Raw genomic sequence first — 17,565 nt, 5'->3', positions numbered from 1 at the left:
AACTCATCATCTTTGTCTTCGTTGGATGTTGGAGGCTGGAGTTCAATGCTTTTAACAATGCCAATGAGCTGCTAATAATGCAGGATGGATCCTAACAAGTCAGTTAGCCACATCAAAAATATATGAATGAAAATATGATTTTGAACTCAAGGATAAGAAACTGGAAAAGTAATTTAAGGATTAAAAAGTAGGGGAGATTTAGAAAACAACAACGTCAGTAATAAAAAAAAGTGAACTCACAGTCCCTCTTTCAGGGGGAAATAAAAATCTAACAAAGGTCTGGCATTTGATCAGCTAACTAAACCTTTAGAGGTACATAAAAAGAAGAAAGTTCTAAGTAGTGCTCAAGGTCCGCAATCTTGGTACCGGGTACCGTATCAGTACCTTATCAGTTTGATTTAGTACGGTAAGATATACTTCTGTACCAAAATAGCTCACTAGCCATTTTTCTCAATTTTTATCTCGGTACGCCTCGATACAGGTCGGTATGCCTCGGTACAGGTCGGTACGCCTCGGTATAGGGTTGTACGAGGTTTGTACCAACTTGAAGTTAAGTTTCGTACTAGTTTCCTCTCAGTACAATACAGTACGCCGGTACGGGGCAGTTTGGCAGACCATGGTAGCAGTTGTATGGATACAAAGACCATCAGAAATATCTTGATGCCCCCACCAAATGCCTATAGGTCACATGACATGTCTTGCAGTGTTTGCACAACATGGGGTATTCATTACTTGAACAAGTCATGCACTTGTTTTTATCTAGATGGCCCTGAACATTAAGCATTCTCTATGTAATAATCGCAAATTAAAGTGGATGTCTTCCTTATGAGCATGCAATGATATATGCCATGCTAAGCTAAAATTTCAGCTAAATATTGTCAAATCTAATGTATTAATCAAGGTGAAGAAACATAAACAGCTATCCATCTATGCCAAATTTGTCATATTGCACAAATATAAATCTCTAATTTAATACAAAATACAGAAAGTCTGGTAGAAAGATTACCAAATAGGAATAGAACTTCTGTACTTCTGATCTAATTGAATCCATGTCTCCTTTAATTACATCTGGCTTGTACCTGGTATAGTACATAGGAAACAAAAAGAATGAAGAAATACAAAAGAAATCAATGATCAATTAGCATAGCATAAAAATCAAACTTAATCAAAATAAAAAAAAACAGATATAAATGATTTTGTAGGAAAAACAAAACGAGATAACCTTAAAGATGAAATCACTTAAAAATGTTCTTTTGTAAATCACTACACGTGAAAGGTGGGTTCAATATCCCTGTACATTTTAACAGAGTAAATCAAGAGTAAATTATCTTCCTAAGCGAATAGGGTAAAAATTGTATATTTTTAACATAGGGTATATTTGAAATACCCTATGTTATTTCAATTATACATTTGTGTGTGTATCTATGTCTGGTATGCATATATGTATATATTCCCAGCAAATAGGGTAAAAATTGTTCACTTGGCTTGAGAAAATGAAAGAAACAATGAAGATAGTCAGGCCTGGAGTCATAACATAGTCAACAAACAACAAAATTATGTTCCTGTGACCATCTGATCACTCCCTAGGTTAAGCAATAAATACTTGTAATATACCTAGTATATTTTCAGCATGCCTTACTTGTATTATAGTATAATCGTTTGTGGTGGCAATTTTGACTTGGACCTGTTTACCTTACCAACACAACCCAAACTAACTTGCGGACAAGGTTTTAAGTCTTGGCAGGATGGGGGGCGTCCCGGACGTATTGCCCCATTCCTATGATAAAATGGGATTGGAACGGGGTCGGGACTCCGAAACCCATCCATGCAAGGAGAGAAGAAGAAAGAGGAAAGAAAGAAAAGAAGGAAAGATGAAGAAAAAGAAAAAGTGAAAGGAAAGAAGAAGAATAAAAAGAAAAGAAAGAAATAAAGGGATAAGAAAAGAAAAAAAGGTAGGAAAAAAGGAAGAGAGAAAAGAGAAAGAAGAGGAAAAGAAAAAAAAGAAATAAAGGAAGGGATAAGAAAAAGAAAGAAAAAGGAAAGGAAAGAAAAGAAGGTAGAAGAAAAAGAAAGGAAGAAAAGAAAGAAGAAAAAGAAAGAAAGAAAGAAAAAAAAGAACGATGAAGGAGGGAGAGACGGAGAATATCTACAGGGATGCATGACCGAGACCGCCGCCGAGATGGGGTGGGACAGTAGGGCGTCCTATTCTATGGAGAAACTAGGACACCTCCATCCCATGGGATTTAAAATCTTGCTTGCAGAAGCTCTCATTGTTAGATATAATGTTCTCTCCAACACATAAAGTCACGAAGCTTTTAAAGACAACTGGAAATGTACCGATCCATCAAATGAGTATCTTTATCATGCATCTTAATTTTCATAGACAAGTCCTAAAAAAGGTATCTTCTATAATAATATGCATGAGATTTCAAAAGCCTCTCTATTAGTGTAAATATAATGTTAAGGTTTTAGGATTATGTTCGTCCTTAGAATAAAGCTTGCCATATTCCATTATCTCTTGTTTCCTATGAAACTTTTCCTTGAGTTTCTTGTGCATGCACCAAAATAATATGGTTACTAAAAGAGGGGAAAAGAATATTTCTTTTGACTCCGTCATATTATCTGCCTCAATTCTTAGGTAAAAATAATGAGCATGCACGGCCTAACTTGTCTTATTTATTTAGAAAATTGCGACTCCCTAAGTTTATCATGATCGATTGGACTCCAAAAACTTACAAAAATTTTAGATTTCAAGTATCTGCTTTCTTCCCTACTTGTTTCCTTTCCACTCAAGAAAACTTGCTATCTACTTCGTTGATTCTTTATATTGCATATCTACATGGTACTGCATTGAGCATAAGGGTTATGATCTATGCTACCTAGAGGCTTAATTACGAGTTTCCTAATCATTGCTATTGTTGATTAACTCTGTAAACTCAATTCATTCTATTTTGAGTTCCTTTAGAAAACAAAATTCCCATCCCATCCGTGTTTTAAAATGCAGTACATGAGGCCACATATGTGGATACTATCCTTTGACCGCACTGTTTTGTCTGCATGCGCTTATTGTATACAGTCATACCATAGCAGACAAGGCAGTCCACTTAGTACTATGTGGCCATATATGTGGCTCAATTAACAAACTGCCACTGCATAAGGGGCCAAATTTGTGGCCCGCTCTCATGTAGGCGAATAGAGCATGTTCAAACCGATGGTTAGGTTCGATGTAAGCTTCAATTATGTTATAACTACTGCTATTAATGTGATGTACAAAGAACTAAGTAATAAATGTTAGTTGTTACTGTTTTTGATATTAATATTGTTTTTCCTAAAAAAACTATCATTATCATTATTGTTTATATTATACCTTTTTTTTTTTGTGGTTCAGCTGCTCAAACTACTCTCACATGAGCACAGTCAGTTACATCGCTAACAAAAATACTAGTAAAAGCAGAAAGATTTGGGCCCATAGAAACTCCCCTAAATGCTGAGCAACGAAGGAGGCGACCCAATCAGCAGCTTGGTTCGCCTCCCGAAGGATGTGCCTGACCTGAATAGCCCAGCATCCCCGTAGCATCCATCGCATGTCGCACAAAAACAGATGCTCCACCACCTCTTGTCTCTCCACCGAAAGCGATTAATCAAGACAGCAGAGTCCCCCTCCAGAATGATCCCATCCGCCTTCAGCACATATCTCGCATGGGATAGCCCCGTCCATGCAGCCCTGAGCTCCGCCCCAAATGCTGAGGCCTCAAAAGAACGGCATCTCCCCATAGCAATTAGCCTGGTGCTGTGGTCTCTGATCACAAAAGCCACTCCTACCCAATCTCCACTAGCAGGCATACTCCCAACAAAATTTACTTTAAAATGGCTAGGGGGTGTGAACTCCCAAGAGACAAGAACAAACTTGGATGCTATGGTAGCGAAGGGGGGGTCCCAAATGTTCCTAGCCATCACTGATTAATCCAACTCAAATGACTCAATGACCTCCATTGCCTGATGGAGAGCCCGCTCAACAACAAACCTTTGGGGGGCGTTTATATTATACCTAACTAGCTACAAAATACCAATTGCGTGTGCACGCTATGCGATCTCACGCCGCAGCTGCTTCTTCTTGAAGCAATGCATCCCGTTCGATGTAACTTTATTCATTAACAAATGACACAATTTTCTAAACTGAAAATGTTTTAATCAACTCATATGCCCTTCTTGATCCATCCAAGATTTCCAGGAACTTACTAGAAGGATTATAAAAGTTATAAATGAAAAAAAAAACTCATTGTAGGTGATGAGGAAATAAAAGGCTTCACCTGTGAAACACAATCACAACCCGCACAAGATGATCGAGAAATTAAAAATAAAACAAGCGGGAAGAAGGAGAAGAAGATAACCTTCATCGAACTTGTAAAGGATCTTGATCGGGGAACAGCTGAGGCATCTCGTCGAAGATCCGGTTGGCCCCTCCATCCGCGCACACCCCCGCAACTGTGCTGCTCTACACGCAGCCCCCACAAAAACCCCGCAAGAAGCACTCAGAAAAAGGAGACACGAGAACGAAAACCCTAGCAGGAAATGCGAGATAGAGAGAAAGGGAGAGCACCGTGGTTCCCGAGGAGAGGGGCGAAGCGGGGGAGGCGCTGGTTGAGGACGACGAGGGCATAGATCCGATCGCCGGCGGCGGCGGAAGGCAGCGGAGATGGGAGGAGGAAGGTGGAGGAGTGGGTCATCCCCTCCATCTCGCTGTAATCACGGCCACGAAAGAAGGCGGACTCTCCGAACTCGGGCCTTCGTCGAGTCAATCCGGACCGAGCTCCCCAAGGATCCGACCGAAATCACCCGAGTCTCCGCCGGACTCGAATGGGTGGCAGAAGCCCTCCAAGATGGCGCGGAGGAGCTGGCCGGTGAAGGGTGTCCCGGCCGGCGACTCGGCGAACTCAGGAGATGAGGCAAGGAAGGATGCGCCCGGCTCTGAGTCGGGGGCGAGTCGGGGTAGCGGCTCGGGCCGGGTGTAGGCTTTGGGCCTGGTGGGGCGGGCTGATGAGGCCCAGTGTGATGCGGCCATGGCGGAGGTGGGCATTGGGATTGGCCCGTTGAAATGGGATAGGAGCCCGTCCAGAGCCTGATCGGAGGACGGGCCAGTGGAGGCGGGGTTGGGCCTTGTGAGCCAGCCCCCAACGAGCGCGTGGAGGGTAGGGCCGTAGGGGCTTGGGAAGCGGGATGGGCGCCAGGGCCCAGGGGGAGGCGGTGCGGAGACGGGGCCGAAGGGGATCGGACCAGGCTCTTAGGGAGTCGTGGACCATTTTCTCGGAGATCGGAGGCCCGACATGGGGGGGTGGGTGACCATCTGCGGACCCTAAGCCCTCGGCCCTCTCCCAAGGTGATGGAGGCAGGACCCTGTGGTGGGCGAGCTGGCTGCCGGTGCCGGGTGTCGGAGGCGGAGTCGGGTAGCCTGCAACCCACCTCCCGTGGCTCGGGCAAGGAGGGGGTGAGCCCCGATGGCGAGAATGGACGCCGACGGAGTAGAAGCCCTCCCTCTTCTCGAACAGGCAGGGCTAAGGTGGGGGTTGGTGGCTGGTCCAAGCGGGAGGAGCCTGGAGGAACTTTCGCACGGCAGCGGGGGGGGCGACCCTGTGGTGGTGCAGCGGAAAGCGGCGGGTGAGTTGGGTAGAGTCACGGCGGAGATTGAAGACGAGGGGCAGACGATGCTACCCGCGGTGCGGGGAACGAAAGGGATGAAGGCGACCGAGGCTGGGATGGAGGTGCGGCTCGGCAAGGACATGGGTGACAGAGGGAGCTCAAGGGGGATCGAAAAGATAGGATCGGCTGAGGTGTGTCCGACTCAGGGAGACCACGGGCAAATGGTGGTGTAAATGAACAAGGCCCTTCAGGGGCTGGTGGAAACACAGGAATCGAAAGAGATGGGGGTCAGCCCCTCACTTATTTCTCCTGCTCCATGAAAGGTCATCACAGAGATGGAGGGCGTGGGAAAGCATATTGAATGTTAACGGATAGTTTCAGAGCGAGAAGCTCTGGTGTAGTGAGAGAAAGCTAACGGCTAGTCGGCGGTGCCCAAGCGGCGTCCGGCGGGGAAGATTGTCTGTGCTTCGGCCGACCAGTGTGGTACCCACGGCGGGCGGAGCAGTGAGAAATTTCTCTGATCACTTTCTGCGAGTGCCTTCGGCTCATCCGGCGATCAGATCGGGTGGCTTGGAGGAAGCAAGGGGCGGTCCACCAGGGATTTTGAGCCGGGAGGCAGGTGGTCGGGCCTCTGGCAGTCTGCAACTCGGTCGGTGTGCTTCCGTTAGCAGGAGAGATCCTAGTGGTTGGCCCTTGCCGGCGAGGTAATTTCGCTCCACTCTGATTTTGGCTAACCCTCTTTCTTCAGGCCCTATGGATCGGAAGGGGAAGCAGCCGATGGGAAAGGCGATGGAGGGAGCGGCGAGAGGACCTAGTAAGGCACACGATCATGGCGCGGGGAGAAATCTGGCGCTTGGTCGCGGCCGGGGCCGTGGGTTACTCAGTGGTCCACGGCCGCGGAGGTGGAGCTACTGAGCCGTCACTTCCCGAACGTCCTTCGACTCTCGGAGGAGCCGATAGCGGCAGCCCAGCAAGAATGGGAAGGGTGGGCGCTGGTGGCTCGCAGCTTTGGTCGCCGTATCCCGGCGGAATGGGTGGCCAAAGACATGGCTGCCCGGGCCAAACTGAAGGACGTGGTGGCCGTCCCGCTTGCGGACGACTACCTCGCTCTGAGGTTCCGGTCGACGGAGGACCGGGACTGAGCCCTAAGCGAGGGCTCGTGGGTGGTGGCGGGGCAGCTCCTCGCCATGAGCCCATGGGTCCCGAATTTCGAGCCCGAGGATGACGCCGTGAAGACGGCCCTAGTGTGGCTCCGCCTGCCCCGCCTATCGCCGGAGTACTAGTCGACGTCGACCATCCTCCACATTGCGGCTAGGGCGGGCCGGCCGATTCGGTGGACGGGGTCACCTAGCAACAAGGGGCGATGGGCTTTTCTCGGGTAAAGGTGGCGGTCGACGCCACTGAACCTCTGTTACCGGGGGTTCTGATCCAAGGGAAGACGAAGGTGCGCTGGCAGCCCTTCATCTTCGAAAATGTGCCGGCGCTCTGCCCCCGTTGCGGGCAAATGGGCCATGGGGAGGCGGCCTGCCGTCTTTCGGCGACTGGCCGAGCCGCAGAGGGCTCGTCTTCGGGGGCGGTGGATCCGGGGGGCGGGTCGGATCAGTGGCCTCCGGCTACTGGCGAGGAGAACCAAGGGCTAGTATATGGCCCTTGGATGGTGGCGATGCGGAGTAGAATCCCGCGGGAGAACCATTCGCCGCGGTCGGGGGAGACGACCGGGCCTGATCGGGGGCCTGGGTAGTCCTGGGCTCGGCCGTCATCCCCGGCGGCCCGCCCGACCTTGCCGGCGTCCCTGGCAGACACCGACGGTTGGCAAAAGCCAACGAAAGTCGCGCGCCACCGTTGCCGCTGGCCGGTGGAGGGGACGGGCTGCTTCTAGAACCCCCAAGCGGCCACTTCCGAGTTGCCCTAGTCGGCGAGCCAGAAGACGGCTCGGTCGAGTTGGGGGACCCGGGGCCAAGCCGGCGGGTCCACTGGGCCCCTCCGCGGGCCGACCCGGGGACCAGCGGGGTGGTCGCAGCTCGGGTCCAAACCCAAAAAAGGCCTAGGCCCCCAGCGGGCCTTGGCCCACAAGGGGGCCTAGGCTTGGCGGTCCAAATGGCCCAGCAGGCCACTCGGCTGCCGACCCAGCGTGCCCGGGCCCAGAGGGCCGGGCGCCGGGGTCGTGGGCCGGGCACCGAGGTTGTGGGCCGGCTGGTGCAACCCAGGGCGTGCCTCGCGCTGACGGCGCGGCCCACGCCGACGGTGTGCCTCGCGCGGACGGCGCGGCCCGCGCCGACGGCGCGCCCCGCATTGGGTCCATGCCCCGCGTCGAGGGCGTGCTTGTTGCTGGGGCCGTGCCGTGCCCCGCGATAGGGGCGAGAGGCCCCTGGACATGCAAGGGTCGTGGGCCCATCTCGCAACAGGGCCGCAGGCCCCGATGGTGCTGGGCCATGGGGCTGGCCTGCGGGCCCAGGACCCCCAAGCCCAGTCTGATGGGGGCCCACAGGGCTAGGACATGGGAATCCCACACGCCCAAGCTGTGGCGGGCCCGCTGGCCCAGTCAGCGTTGGGGCTAAGGGCTCTGACTGAGTCGGACCTTCTGGCCCAGGGCGAGCAGACCCTGGTTAGGGGCCCTGAGGCCCTAGCAGGTCCTTTCCAGTGTAGCCCACCCTGTTAGGAGTTGGAGTCAGGGTTGGGGATCCCCCTGGCCGCTAGTCAGGATCTCCCCATGTTGGGCGCGTTGAGCGAGCCGCGGTCGTGGGACATTCATGAGGGCCTTGGGAGTGGCCCAGATGGGATCTTTCGATTTGGCCCCCACCTTCGACCTCGGGTGTGTTGGAGGATGCTACCTCAGGTAGGTGCGTGGCGGGGGGCCACCCCATCCTGCACCTGGAGGGGAGCTCGGTCGAGGCACTGTCGCTAGGAGGGGGTACGGACCATTCTACTACCGCACAGCGTGTCAGGGCGGCAGTTATGGGTGTCGTATCCACTGCACGCGACGAGGAGGAGCGCGGCAGCCTGGGCGTCGAGCTTGAGGCTGCCCCCACGACCCTAGGAGAGGATGAGTCGGAGGCCGACTATGTGGACTATGATCCATGATGATTCTCACTTGGAATTGCAGAAGGGCGGCCAAGCCATCCTTCATGTCTTCCTTTAAACGGTTAGCGCAGGTCCATTGTCCGAAGATCTGTTTCCTCTATGAGACCCGATTATCTGGCAATGGGCTTAGACGATTGAGACGACTCCTGGAGAGGGATTGGGATACCTATGCAGTCGATTCCTAGAGGCTGTCGGGAGGCATTTTGGTCCTGTGGAGGCGAGGAGTGGCGACAGTTGATGTCTTCCATAACTGCCCCCAACAGGTAGTCATGGTCGTATCGAAACCTGACGTTGCTCCGTGGGTGTTGTGTGGCGTGTACGCTAGCACGGATCATAGGGTTAGGAGAGTCCTTTGGCAGGAGATCACCAACCTGACCGCCCGGGGTATTCCGACGGTGGTGGTTGGTGACTTCAATTGTATCTGGAGTGAGAATGAGAAGCGGGGGGGTGCAGCCTTCATGGATAGAGGAGACAGGAGGGAGTTCCGTGATTTTGTGTCGCAGAATGGCCTGGTAGACTTAGATTTTTCCGGACCACAGTTTACCTGGTGCAATAATCAGTTTGACAGTGCTAGAATTTGGAAGCGATTAGATAGGGCCTTTGCGTCCCCAGATTGGATCCTTTGATTCCCTACCTGCCGGGTCAGTCACCTATCCCGGATTGCCTCGGACCATTGTCCTCTGCTTTCTACCTCATCGGGTCCTACTCATCACAGCCCTTTCCACTTTGAGAAGGTTTGACTGCCGTACCCCCAGTCGTGGGATATTGTTTGCAATGCGTGGCGTGTCCCGGTGTGTGGGGATGCAATGCAACGAATCTCGTGCAAACTTGAGTTGACCAAGAGGCGTCTTCGCTGTTGGAACTATGAGGTTGTGGGCAACATTTTCCGGCGACTGGAGGGGGTAGAGACCTCGATCGCTGAGTTGCAAAGGAAGGAAGACCTAGGAGGCGTGCTTCCGGAGGACGATATGGCCGATCTTCGGGGATTACTAGCGACTCACCATTCGCTGCTACGGCAACATGAGATCTTCTGGAGACAGAAATCTCGTGTGCAGTGGGTAAGTGAGGGTGATCATAATACTAGCTTCTTTCATCGGACGACGGTTATCCGAAGACAGCGGAGCATGATCCACTCTCTGCAAGATGGGTCTGGCCATCAGGTGGAGGGTGAGCCTGCCATCCGACAGGTCTTACTTGATTTTTTCCACACCAGATGGACGGAGGATGAGGAGGCCAGTGATGGTGTCCACCCTCTGAGGGTGGACGTGGGTATTGGTGATGTTGAGAGTGCATCCCTGATCCGGCCGATGTCGGCATAGGAAGTGCAGGAGGCAGTCTGCGCCTTGGCAGCAAACAAGGCTCCGGGACCTGATGGTTTTTCCCCTTCTTCTTTCGGCAGTATTGGGGTATCATTCGACGAGTGGTGGTGGAGACTATTCAGTGCTTCTTCACCCAGGCAGTAATGCTTGAGAATTGGAAGGCCACCTTCATCACGCTTATACCTAAACGTCAGGATGCGGCTGAGCCTTGTCACTTTAGGCCCATTAGCTTGTGCACAACCTTATACAAGGTTGTGGCGAGAATTATGGTGGGTAGGATGAAGCCTCTTTTGCCTGGTATCATCAGCCAGGAGCAGGGGGCTTTTGTAGCCAGTAGAAATATTTCTCACAATGTCATGTTAGCCCAGAAAATGATGTGGGATCTTCAGCGAGCATCTAAGCGGCGAAGCTTGATAGCAGTCAAGCTGGATATGGAGTAGGCTTACGATAGGATCAGGTGGAGTTTTCTCCAACGGGCACTAGAGGCGTACGGTTTCCACAGGCAGTGGATTGGTTGGGTTATGGGGTGTGTCCGGGGGCCAAAGTTTTCTATCTTGGTCAACAACACACCATCATCTTTCTTCGAGTCCACCATGGGGTTGCGGCATGGATGTCCCTTATCTCTATACTTGTTTATGTTGGGATTTGTATCCTAAATGTCAATTGTCAGCATATTGATGATTGAATTTTGTAAATGAATTGACAAATTAATAAAGTGTTTTTTGGCATTATTCATCATTTCATCTTCAAATGAACTCTTATATGATGAAGTCCTTAGGACTTATGTTACGATAAAGGAGGATTTATCTTTGAGTCCTTAAACTTGTTCGCAACCAAATGATATGTTGTTACTAGGACGACAGCATTATCGAGATTAGGTCGTTGTGTGACATATATTTTGGTTGTCCTCTTAACCAAGGAGTGTGGAGACACTGGTATGCCACACAGGTGAAGTGTAGGAGTACATTTTACTGAACGTGACCAATTCCGAACGCTCTACTATCGAGAGATGTTCCAAGTGGATATGGGTATAAGTTTGGCCATCTGACCTAAGACCGCAACCTGTGACTAGCAAGTAACTCACTGTACTTTGGTACCGGGACTACCTGAATTTCTAAACAGTGATGGAAGGTCATTGGGTGCAGTTAAGTACTTACGTAGTCAGTTGTGAGTCAAGATGGAATTGACCCCTCCTGAAAATAGGAGATAATGTCTTGTAATTAATTTAGCAAAACCTTGGCCAGGGTAATCGCAGTGAGGAGTCACGAGATATCTAAAGTTAATTACATAATGGATGCACTAATTATAGGGTTGACAGTGAGCTCTATGTCATCCTCGCATTAGGAGTCAAAGGGATTGAATTATACAATAACCATAGTTCAGGATTCCAGAATATTTGCTTCACATATATTCGGCCTATCCGGACGTCGGATAGCATTGCTAGATGGTCACATCGATTAGTATAGGAAGTCGTTCCTATACTACCGGCCTAGGTTCGAACCTATGAGGTCACACGCATAGAAAATTCCTGATTGATCAAGAAGGCTGATGAATGATTAAGAATCATTAGAAATAATTTGGTCAATTTGATTGGCAAATTATCTTATAAAATAATTAAAGTAATTATTGGAGGATTAATTAATAATTAAATTACTAATAAACTCAATTTGATTGGGTAATTGTGCTAAGGATGAGCCAAATTGAATTGGATTCAACTTTGGGCTCAATCATGGTTTTGACCTGATTGGATTAGGTCGTAACCAAAACGGACTCAAGCTGATCAAATTAATTTTAAATTAATTTGCCCTTAATTGGGGATTGACCTAATTGGATTAGGTCCAACACAAAGTAATTAATTCAATTTGATTGAGTTTGGATGAGCCAAAAATTGAATTGGATTTAATTTGAGCTCAATCAGGGTCTAACTTGATTAGATTGGGTTTAACCAAATTGCTTTGTTTTAATCTGGGTTTGACCAAATTTGATTAGGTGCAACCCAAGAGGATTAGGCTCAGATGATGTGGCAATTAGTGGTGACATGGAATTGGATTTCATGAATTTTAAATAAAACAAAATTATTGCATGGCGCATGGATCCATTGCTTGACACATGGCGACATTGTTTGTTGTTTGAATTTGAATTCAAATATTAAGCAATATATTAAATGATTTCATGCATCAAATAACTTTCCAAGCTGGCGTGTGAACCTCTGAATCATTTAAATTCGAATTTCAAATGAAATATATGCGATAAGAAGAAGGAAAATTCTGCCGCATGGATTTCAAATTCCTCCCCTCTTGTGCATGTGTTTAAAATTTGAATTTAAATCAGATTTGGTTGAGATCTGATTTGGGTTGTTCCTATTCCATTGCATGCACCAACTAAAGAGGGTTTTCTGAAGATAATTTTCGAATTTTGAATGAAATTCGGAGGCCATTAAAAGGGGTCAAACATGGGCGCCGGCAAATGATCCATTGCAGCCTTCTTCCTCACAACGTCTCCTCCTCCTCCTCCTCTTCTCCATTTTAGATAGGATTTTTAGGATGAATATATAGAAGATTCAAGATAAGATCTGAGTCCTCTACTTTTCTTAGAAACCTTATCTCCATCTGCTTCAAGACGATTGATCAAGAGTTGATTGAATCCCGACGAGCAGATTTCAGCTTTCAAGTGTTCTGCAGCTGCTAGCACTATTGCGGAAGAAGATCCTTCAGGGCTTCGGTGTACTTCTCGTAGAGGCCATTCGTGTGCGTGGCTGCGAAGTCAAGAATCAGATCCACAACTTTCATCCATCATAAAAGGTATCAATCTAGTATTAATCATTTATTATGGTGTCAAGGTATAGGTCTGATTCCTCCGAGGTTTTACCCTCTTTTGGGGCTCCTCACGGGGATATCTCCAGAATCTATTCGATGGATATTCGGAGATGAATTGGAGATTAATTTGGATATTTGATGAATCCATTAGCAGTGGAAAGGTGGATTTTGGGATGCATCCATACTCCCTCATTTGCTATTTTAGTGAACGGCTCACCCTCCCTATTCTTTGAGTCGGCGGTTGGCTTGCGGCAAGGGTGTCCACTCTCGCTTCTACTGTTTATCATCTGTGCCAATGCATTGTTTAGATAGCTACGACATGCTGTTGAGGTTCTGGCGTTGGAGGCTTATAGACCGATAGCGGGGTCTATCCATATCTTTCACTTGTTATTCACGGATGATTGCCTGTTGCTTGCCCACGTGACAAGACACTCTGCGCTGGTTTTATGGAAGATTCTATGGGAGTACTGTGAGGCCTCTGGGCAAAAGGTGAATTTGTCAAAGTCAGCAATCTACTTTAGCCCGAAGGCGAAGACATGAGTGAAGGGGACTATATGGAGATCCTGGGGGTGGGTGAGCAAGAAAACATCTTGAGATATCTTGGGGTTCCGATCACTGGACGGCGTTTACGATGAGGTGATTGTTCAGCCATCAAGCAGAGCATCAAGCACAGGCTAGAGGGTGGCAGACGAGCGCTTTATCGATGATGGGGAGAGTTACCGTGGTCAGGTCAGTTTTCAGCTCAATCCCAATTAATGTATTTGTTGTCCAATACCATTGTACCGGTGGCACCCCTGAGGTCTATGGAGCAGATGATCAGGAACTTCATCTAGGGCAGGCGAGACGGGGGAGGGCCCGGTACCCACCTACTTGCCTAGGATATGATATGTCAACCAACTAGCTGTGGGGGTTTGGGCGTTCATTCCTTGATTACTAGGTAGGAGGTTATGGCATCCAGACATGCAGCCAAGTACCTTCTGGAACCGGAGAGCCTATGGTGCACACTGATGAGGGCAAAGTATGGGGAATGGGTGGCCGGTGCTCCATCTAGAGAGAGATTTGTGCCCGTGCTCTGATGGTGCTGCTGAGGATCATATGGGCTATTTAGGACAGCCGGGATGTTGATGCCTTGGAGGACAATTGGATGTGAGAGCAACCTCTCGGATGATGGCCCACCATGTTTGACCCGACTTGCTTGGCAGGGAGCAGGGTATGTGACTTGATTGTTCCTGGGGCGAGGAGATGGGATGAGGACCTCGCCCATCGAGCATTTGGGGTTAAACTAGCGGAGAGGATCTTGGCTTTGCCACTACCCACTGTGGAGACCATGGATAGGAGGGTTTGGACTGCAACTGTAGGGACTAGTGTGAGCGTCGGAGACCTACAGATCTTGGTCAATGAGGGGTTGACCCGACAGATTGAGGGAGGGTGGATCTGGAGAATGTGTATCCACCCCCGAGTTGTCCTTTTTTTTTGGAAGGTGGTATGAGGTTGCTTGTCGACTAGAGGTGTATTGGCAAGGAGGGGGGTGCGAGTCGCTTCAGCTTGTAAGGAATGCCTCGGTGTGGAGGAGACCATCAACCATGTACTCTTTGGATGCCACCGTGCAGTGTGGGTTTAGAGCCATGTCGCGGATTCACTACAGAGTGTGACTTCTACGAAGGATTTCTTAGGCCAGCTGGAGGAGTCCTGATGACGTTCTAGCTCTATGGAGTGAAGGATTAGATGTACCTATGTGGCCTATCACATATGGCTGGACAGAAATGGCCAGATCTTTGAGGGTAGGAATGTGCACCTGAGAAAAGTGGTTGACAGTGCCTTACTTCATGCAGCAGAGGTTACATGTGTTACTTCTATGACGTTGCCTGGGTTGGCTAGGGACATCTGGGGTTCCCATTTAGCTCGTGCAGTGCCCAAAACTATCCTTGTATCCTGGAAACCCCCACCCTCTAGCTTCCTTAAGGTCAATTGTGATAGTAGTATCTCTAAGGAGGGAGGTAGTAGTGGAGTGGGCTATGTGATTAGGGATCACGAGTCCAGGCTTGTGGCGGTCGAGGGACAGCATATCTTCGATGAGTCTGTCCGTAGCGCAGAGCTGAGAGCAGCTTGGGAGGGCATTACCCATGCCAGGCTGGCATTGAGAGCGGAGTGTATTCATCTTGAAAGCGATGCAGCCACGTTGGTTGACTAGATTCAGGAGAGTGTTCGTAGGCACAGCTGTGGTGACAGGCATCCGCTACTACAGAATATGTGTGAGCTTGTGGGAGCGCTACTAGCCTTCTGGGCCGCTCATGTTTATCGGAAGGCGAACAATGCTGCTGACTGAGTTGCCTCCTTTGCTGCGCACCATTCAGGAGAGTTCCTCCGAAAGAGTCTTGACTCCATTCCTTCCCATCTCAGTTACTTTCTTTTTTTCTCTTATGGGTGTACTCATGTGCGTATGGTGTGAGATACCAATGTATCAAAGAAAAAAAAAGAAGCCGGACTCTCTGGCGCTCCCCGAGCATCGCAAGATTCGCGCATCCTTGCAGCCGCATAACATTTCTATGCAGGCGCTAGGGAACCACATAAAGTCAGGGAGCTGTTCCAACTTCGCATGCAAAGTGCTCTTCTCCGATTAATACTATAGAATAACTAGTCGCATTATATCTGAAAGATCACATGAAAAAAGGAGCAACTCTTTTCATTTTTTTTATTACATCAAATTTTCTAAGAGAGAAGACTTGTATGCCAGAATTCTTAATATTAGTCTAAACTCTTCAGGAAATGAATGGTAAACAAACAATTTAATGAGTCATCATACAAAGAAGTGGATGGCAATGGAGATAAAGCCAACACCAAGTAGTTGAGCATTCTTTTGTTAGAAAGATTGCATCATCATAAAAACCATTTGAATTCGGTGCTTCCTCATTTAATTGGCATCTGTAGGTTCAAATGAAACACACATCTTCAGCAGTTTTGCGTGGAGATGATGTTATGACATTGGTGGTGGAGCCCAGCACAGACGGCTTAATTGTTCGGTGACTCCTCATTGTTTGGAGTCATATGATATGTGAAGTTTCTTCTTCATGGATAAGCTATGGAGTCATGCTATCTTAAGTTTTCCTCGCCAGTTTCCCCTCCTCGTTTCCTTTTTCTTCATGCCAAAGCTAGAGTCACGCAGTCTAATTTTCCTAGCTTCCTCTATATTTTTCTTTTCAGGAGAAGAAAGATGGATTATATACTAATTAGCAAATAGAATATATTAGGTTATCTCCAATGACTTGTTTGTCTAGTGGTTAGGAATTGGAAAATGAGCTTCAAAAGTATTTCTTGTTAAACTCTTTTCGTTCATTGACACTTCATCTGTAAATGCAACAATTCAACCATTTGGTAGTGAAGAAACAAAACAAATGTAGAATTCCTGATGAACTGCTAAAAAAATGAGATATTTTATTCTGTTGATGGGTAATGTAGTTTTCTCTTGTTACTTAGGAAACATCTCAATTAGCTAATATGGCATGTACATTTCCTTGCAATACTTTGTAGAAAATAATACATGATGGAGAACAATATTATAGATGCCTTCTAACAGTGTCTTGGTACAGTTTAGAACTTTGCCTCCATGAATCAAGGACACCATGCTTGATGCTACTTTGCAGAATACCCTTCAGAAATTTAAGACCGGAATTGCACTTCCAAATTCAGGGAAGCGAGATAAAATGAGTTTCCTCAGCTAATGTAATTATAATACATATTCTTGAATAGTTTGATCCTTCCAAATCAGTTCAGCCAATCATCCTTGCTTTTCTTTTTTTTTTGGTGAAACAGATATATTATGCAATCCTAGTATAAATACATCCACGAGAGTCTATGATAAAAGATCCCAAAATTGAAGAGGAGAAACAGTGAGAGTCCCACAAAGTTACCTTGGTTTTATCAGCCACATAGTTGGTCATTCGGTCAGCAGCACTATTTGTAGCTCTATAGATATGCACCAAGGAAGTGTAGAATACTGCCAACCACCGGCAATCCAAGATCAAACTGACAACCATTTAGACCTTTAACACCATTTTGGATGCCCCCAAGCACTTCATAGCATATGTCAATCCTTCCCATGCCCCATGCAATTTAGCTATCAGACCGAAGTGTCGAAAACCCATATACTACTTGCTGCAAGAAGGGAGCATGCATGGGTTTTATTGAGAAAGCCAACATTGCCATAATCTCCCCTATCATGCACAGTGCCATCCAAGTTGACCTTGAGGAAGCAGGGGGTGATGACTCCCAGGAGAAGATCACCCGGGAAGTTGTAAAATCTACACAGAGGTTGCCACATATTTTCCCTTCTATCAATGGTCCCTTAGAGATAGTCGGTTCCTTAGAGATAGTGTCACTAGGGTAAACTCAAAGGCCTGGATAGAGGCATTCAACCAAATCAATTTGGGCCTTTAATTGTAGTTGTGGAAGACGCACTCATCCCTAGCAAGCTATATATGGTAGGCAATGTAACATGTTAGGATCCCCTCATTTCTTAACTCCCTCTTAAGAGATTTTTCCTTAATTAACTGCAGGAAAGCAAGGGATAGTGTGGATTTGGCGAATGGCCCCAAGAAAGCAGTCTATCTCCAAATTTGTGCTGCTACTTACACTCAAAGAGAATGTGAGATATGGACTCCTCGACCTCGAAGCATGGATTTACTATAAGGTGGGATATGCAACCCATGATGATG

This window comes from Phoenix dactylifera, unplaced genomic scaffold, assembly GCF_009389715.1.
Source record: "Phoenix dactylifera cultivar Barhee BC4 unplaced genomic scaffold, palm_55x_up_171113_PBpolish2nd_filt_p 000796F, whole genome shotgun sequence".
Lineage (NCBI taxonomy): Eukaryota > Viridiplantae > Streptophyta > Magnoliopsida > Arecales > Arecaceae > Phoenix > Phoenix dactylifera.
The sequence above is the reverse complement of the archived record's forward strand: the minus strand, read 5'-3'. Positions refer to the sequence as shown.